We start from the raw sequence: 7,094 nt of genomic DNA, 5'->3' as shown, positions 1-7,094 counted from the left end.
TGTCCTATTTTCTTGTTGCACAGTAGACATCTGCTCATGACTGAAATGCCTTAGAAGAACTTGATCCCTTGGGCTAGGGGAGGTGAGGGTAGAACCAGGGCTACTTCATCTAAACATTGCTTGTAAACCTCACCCCTGTAGTCTTTCGCAGAACTATCTTTATTCTCCCTTTCTTCTTTAGCATAGCACCCCCCACCCCATTGTCTTGCAATGTGCAGGATCTATCTAAGTAAAGGATGTTGTGTTGAATGACTACTCCTGTTGAGGGCTTTTAAACACTTTAACATGTGGCAGCATTGTTATAGCTGTCATTGCTGTCTTGGAATTTATTCTCAGCTCTGAGAAAGGCTTTTAGCCATGTGTCAGGCAGCACGTCAGCAGAAATTGCCAACAAGCATGATTTATATTCAGCCTTTTAGGGCTGGGAGAGTACTGCCTCAGGCCGCTTCAGGTCTGAAAGAGACTAGCATCACACCTTGACAGTCTGTGACCTACATCTGCCCTTGGTTGGGCAAATTTTATTTGAAAGATAACAGACATTGTCAGCAGCATATTCCGGAATCTGCTCTCCTTAATGGTAGGTAGCTTAAGAACATGGCCTCCCCCTCTCACCTCACTACCTTATCTTATCCCATATTTCTACTTACTCTCCCCTGGCCCTGCCCCATATGCAACTTGAGGACTGGTGGATTTCATTCTGGCTGCCCAAGTCTAACTTACAGTGAGACAGTATTGCAAAAATATGTTATCACAATATAGTTTGTAACGTGGTGCATCTCATTCAATAGAATGATTCTTCTCATTCAGTGGAATACTCTGCAGGCAGTAAACTGATTTTAAAGAGGATCACTTCCATGTTAATAAAAATTTAATAAGTAAAAATATTGCCAAGCCAAATGTCCATCATCAACTACTGATTGATGGACAAATAAAATATGTAAATCTATACAATGGAATATTATTCAGCCTTAAAAAGGAAAAAAAGGTACCGACACATGCTACAACATGAATGAAGGTTAAAAATATTATGTTAAGTAAAAAGATAGAAACAAAAGGCCATAGATTATATTATTCCATTCGTATGAAATGTCTATGATAGACAATTACATAGAGACAGAAAGTAGATTAATGCTTGACAAAGGCTGAACAGAGGCAGGAATGGGGAGTGACTGCTAATGGATACTGAGTTTCTTTTTGGAGTGGTGAAAACTTTCTGGAATTAGATGGCTGTCAACTTTGAATATATTAGAAATCACTACATTATGCACTTTAAAAGACTTGAAAAGTTTGGATTTTATGTTATGTGAATTATGTCTCAATAAAGCTGACACACACACACACACACACACACACACGGAGAGAGAGAGACTAAACGGACTAAAAAGGGAAACAAAAGAAAGTTACCTAACTCCATGTAATGATAACGGTCTTATTTTTGTAAAAACAAAACAAAAATAGCATAGCTCTATGTTAATTAAAAAGACTAGAATGATAAATTTACCACTATGAATGGATTTTATGAGAATTTGGCATTTTCCTCTTTGTGCTTATCTGTATTTTTCCTAATTACAGAAATTATGCTGGTTTATTTTGTAAAACTTTGAAGATAAATGTCATTTTTAAATGTGAGAAAAAGAGGGATAAATGATGGCTGGTTTAAACATACGTTAAACAGCTTCTCTTTGTCTTAGAGGGACTGTGTGGGCCTGGGAAGTGAGCACCAAATAGAAACCTTAAACTATGGTACAATGAGCCAGAATAGTCAATTCCTTGTCCTTTACTTTCCTGTCCATTTTCTTACACTCAGAAAATAGTATCATATTAAACATATTGTGTTGGGTTCATAACAGATTAAATGGGGTAGAAAGAAATTTAACATTTATTGAGTGCACCTGGTTGCCAGGACCTCTGAATAAGCATAGCCTTGCCAATGACATTAACAAATGTTCTGTCTGGCTGGGGGTGGTTACCTTCAACTCACATTCTATGAGAAAGAACTTGTCACAGTCATACCTAGCTGCAAGAAAGACTGGAAAACATAGTTTCTAACTGGTTGCCCATGTGCCCTACAAAAACTATGAGTGTTTGGAAGGAAAGAAGAGTATATTTGGGGGAAAACTAGCAGACTGCCATACCAGCTGTTCAGAGATGATTTTTCAAATGCAGCAAAATGATATTTATACATAAAGAAAAATATCTTAATCCAAAGGACAAGTCTGGATTACTATGAGAGGGAGTATAAGTTGTTGGAACTCTTTAAAAATAAGAAAACAACCCTTTAATTGGAATGGTTGATAGATATTCAGCTGTATATAGGCAGATTACAGAATCAAATGACCCATAGAAGCCAGTCTAAGCTGTGCCATCATTTGTATTCTTGATCGTTGTTCTTTTTTAAACAGAGAAGATTCCTTGTAAGTAACTCATATTCTTACTTACCTTTTGTATCTAATTTTTGCCAAGTGGTGTGACATCAGGATGGCTTTTCTATAAAAGAGCTCATCATATTACCATAAGTCCTGTAATAATTCCTGTATTCGTTAAGATAATGCTAGCCATTGTAGTGAATAAATTCCCAAATTTCAATATCTTAATGAAATACAAATGTATTTCTTGCTCATGCACTAGTGTAATATGAGAGTGCAATGGGCAGCTTTCAATGTGATGAGTCAGGGACCCAGGCTCCTTCCTTCTTTGGACTTTATCAACTTTTAGATTCCTCTAGTCCTTAACTTCTAGATGGTTGGATGGGGAAAAAGAGAAACTGGAGGATAGTATGGGAAGATTTTATGGCTGAAGCCTGGAAGCAGAGTACAAAACTTTCACCCATAGCCCATTGGCCAAACATCAGTCACATGACCACACTTAACCAAAGGGAGGTTGGGGAATGTAGTCCAGCTTCAATCTTTTTACCCATCAGGTAAAGAAAGAGAGTTGGAGAACACTTTAAGGAGTTAAAGTCTAAACTCTTTGTCAAGGACTACAGGGTCCTTTATGATGGGCTCCTATTTACCTCAGGAGCCTCATCTTGCCTCTTGAACTCTACTCCATTTCAGGTCAGTGAATCACAGAGATCCCTGAGGTGTTGATGGCTTACATAATCATATTGTTTGCCAGTAGAGCAGTGACTAGCCTTATTAAAATCTTTTGATCTTCTTATCTTTTAGTCCCATGGAACCAACCAGCTTTTAGCAACATTTTTCCCACCAAACAAGAAAGACAGGATAAATGTAAGCACTATTGCTTAACCACTGTTTGATGTTCATGGGTAAGTGTTTTTCTTTCTTTTTTTCTTGTTTTTTGTTTGTTTGTTTGTTTGTATCCTAGTACATCTTACAGACTAAGAGAGAAGGCATTGCCATTTATATACCTGGGAGATCTTGTTACTTTCATTAAGGGTTTTCTGGTCTTTATCCTCTCCTTCTAGGTGGAGAATGGTTTAGTCAAAGTTACCTATGATACTGGTTCCCACACAATGATGCACTTAGGGATCATGTGGGAAGTTTGGGAAAAAGATCATTTTAGAGCCCTATCAGAGAATCTGATTCAATAAAGTGGGCATGGCATCCAAGAACCTTTGTTTTTAAGGTTCTGATGTAATAGTCCATGAGCTATAATTTGAGAAACACTAAACCTGGCTGGCTAGAGAATATAGAGTAGTGAACAAGAACACTACCCAGACAAATTTATTCAGCTCTGCTACTGAATAGCTCTGCAGTCTTGGGCAAGTTTATTAAACTCTGAGTGGCTGGACAGGCCCCAGTGAAATGTTCCTAGGAGCTCCTGGTAATGTTGCACTCACTTTGCTTCTAGATGTCACTCCCTGCACCTTCAATAGTGTTGCACCATGATTATAGCTGGACTCCTGCTCTAGCCAGCTACAATGTGTTTCTCAAGAAGGGGTAATGCCACCACACATGAGGACTAAAAAATTGGCTTTTAGAACCAGGAAAGAATTTAGGCTTAGTGAAGGAAGAAGTTGGTAACCTGGTGATCCTGGTCATTTTCATAACTTTTCCCTTTTATTTATTATTATTGAGACAGAGTTTTACTCTGTCACCCAGACTGGAGTGCAATGGCATGATCTTGGCTTACTGCAACCTCCACCTCCTGAGTTTAAGTGATTCTCTTGTCTCAGCCTCCCGAGTAGCTGGGATTACAGGCACACACCACCATGCTTGGCTATTTTTTTGTGTTTTTTAGTAGAGACGGGGTTTTACCATGTTAGCCAGGTTGGTCTCTAACTCCTGAGGTCAGGTGATCTGCCCACCTCGGCCTCCAAAGTGCTGGGATTACAGGCATGAACCACCGTGCCTGGTCAACTTTTCACTTTTAAAGCCAAGTCCTTGACTACGTGCAGATGGGTAGCTGCTTGTGTGATGTAGCTGCTAAAAATGTAGCAAGATCATAGATGTCACTGAAGAGGCATTGGTATTCATATCGACAAAGGGGAAAGGTTCTGTTCTACTCTGTGATGACCACAGCATATCTGGAATAGTGTTCTCTTGTGGTATCTCACTCAAACAAGAACTTTGACAATCTAGAGTACATCCAGACACAAGGGAACATAATGGCATGAAGTCTAGAAATCACGTCCCATGAGAAAACATTTGGTTAAATTGGGAAGTTTAATTTTCTGAGGAACCTTGGTGGTAGCCTAGGGTGATGAGTCTCTTGGCCCATCATCAGGGCATGATGATTAATTTTCAAAACTCAAGGAGATAAAAATTGTAAGAGGACCTAGACTTATTTGTTGCCTTAGTGCAGCAGTTTTGACATTGGTAGGAGACAGGTCAGAGCAAAAGATGTTTCTATGCTTAGAAACATCCAGCTGTGGGAAGGACAGAGACTGGTAACAAAATCCCCAGGGAGTTGTGAGAATCATTTCTCTATGAGTTAAATTACATGACCTATAAGGCTCTCACATTAAGATTCTGTGGCTGGGCTGAGGCACTGGTGGTTTAATAGGATGCTTCATGGCACTTCTGTTCCTGCTGATGCTATCGAAAATGTGTCAGGTCATTTGAGGCCCATAGGCTTCTGGGTTTTTGTCTATTCTATGGAAACAGTGCTAGAAAAACCCAATTTACATGCTGTTTGTAAGGGCAAACTTAAAGTGGCTCTCTTAAAGCATAGCTTTATCCTCCCCCATCTGAACTTGGTTGGTGGCCCTTGAGTATAATGGGGCAATGTTATGTTATCTTCACTCTTCTGCTTCTCTCCAGTAGCAGAGAGATGATGTTGTTTCTGGTTTCCATCTTTGATAAACAGAAGAGAATTATTAGGAATTAAGTGAGGATTTAATAGTATTATGAGTGAAGAGAGAGGGATGCCTGGATCCTGTGCTGGTCCAAGCGTTCTTCAGTTTTTCCTGAGACAGATACTGCACACAAAGAATAATAGATGAGAAACAAAGTACACATCTTTCAATAAGCTGGGCTGATGTCAGATGAATCAACATAGAGCCATCTGATGAAAGCTAAGTTACTATGGTAGGAATTTGGGGTGAGGTTTTGATGACGTTGAGATATAGTTCAGTCAAGGGACCTAAGAATGCATACATTTTGCCTTGGACTAGACACCTATAGTGTAGGAAGTTTCTCAGGAAGTAAACTCCACCCATGACTAAAACTGACAAATGGGAAGCTAAATTTTACCTCATCAGTGACTGGATACATGTCCCCTTCACGAATGCCTCTAGAGAAGGCCAGGTTGGCACAGAGGCTCAGCAAGAGACCCACAAGAACTACTCTTCCACAAGCCCCAAATCTCTGAATCTGAACCCTTGGACCAAACCATGGGTTACAGAGATACATACAATGAATGGTACATGCACTTATGATCAGGTTTGAGAAGAGAGAAGAATTCGGGCCTCTGGATATACTAGGGCAGCTTACTCCATGGCTCACAGGGAAGAAAAACAAGTGCTACAATGGAAAACACAATAACCAACCTGCTCAGGTGGGGCTCCATAACTGATCCAGGAGAACAGAGGCTGGGAGTTGTGAAAGAAAGTCATACAGGGCCAGGCAACACCACAACACAATTCCACTCACTGAAACATGGCCCCATCACTACCAACCCGGGACCTTGTCAGGAAGGAGGAAAGTGCTGCCCCTCAGTGAACAGAGAAGAAAAAATATCACAACAACCAGTTCCCAAGTAGGTCTTCGCTCATTCAGCAAAGCCCTCTGCATGAGGGAACAGCCAAGAGAGTAAACTGGGTAGGTCTGAGGTAGATCCTGGCTTGCTTTCTTGGATCTATTTAGTTACATGGAAATCAGAGGGCAGACATCAAGATTGCCGGGTTCCTGGGAGATCAAGCTCAGCTCACCAGGCTGGCCATTTAATACAATAATGGCAGAGGCCAAGGCAAGATGACCAGGTCAGTGTAGATCTTAACTAACCAGAGACATGGAAGCTGGAAGCAGAGAAAAGTAAGCCCTCCTGGATAAGATCTTTTAATACACAATGTCCCTGCCCACTGTGGTTCCATCAGCATCTTGAAATCTGTCCAATAATATTAGCAACCCTTCTTCCTGATGTGTGAGTTGGGGTGGGTGGATAGGAATTTCACTAAAATATTCATGCTATGTGAAATGAGAAAGTCCAAAAGGACTCTTCTATGGTTTGAATGTTTGTCCCCTTGAAAACTCATGTTGAAATTGAATTGCCAACATAATGGTATTGGGAGATGGGAACTTTAGGAGGTGATTAGGCCACAGGGCTCCATCCTCATGGGTGGGCTTAACACCTTTACTAAAGGACTTTTGGATGTAGATTCTTGCTATCATGTGTGCTCTCATGCCCTTCTGGCTTCCACAGGTCCTGTTGGACTTCCCAACCTCTACAACTGTGAGAAATACATTTTTTTCTTTATAAATTATCGAGTTTGTGGTATTCTTATAAGAAGCACAAAATTGACTAAAACAGACCCTAGCACCTTATATGCGCAGAAAATTTGACTTTCAGGTTGTTGGGGGCCTTTGCTTGTAATCTTGGCATTGAGAGAGCTTCATTCTTATACTATATTAACATGCAACATATATAGGAGAGATCAATCTAACTTTGTGTTTCAAGAAACAGGAGAGGAG

Source organism: Macaca nemestrina, chromosome 11, assembly GCF_043159975.1.
Source record: "Macaca nemestrina isolate mMacNem1 chromosome 11, mMacNem.hap1, whole genome shotgun sequence".
Classification (NCBI taxonomy): domain Eukaryota; kingdom Metazoa; phylum Chordata; class Mammalia; order Primates; family Cercopithecidae; genus Macaca; species Macaca nemestrina.
Note: the sequence above shows the minus strand (reverse complement) of the source record.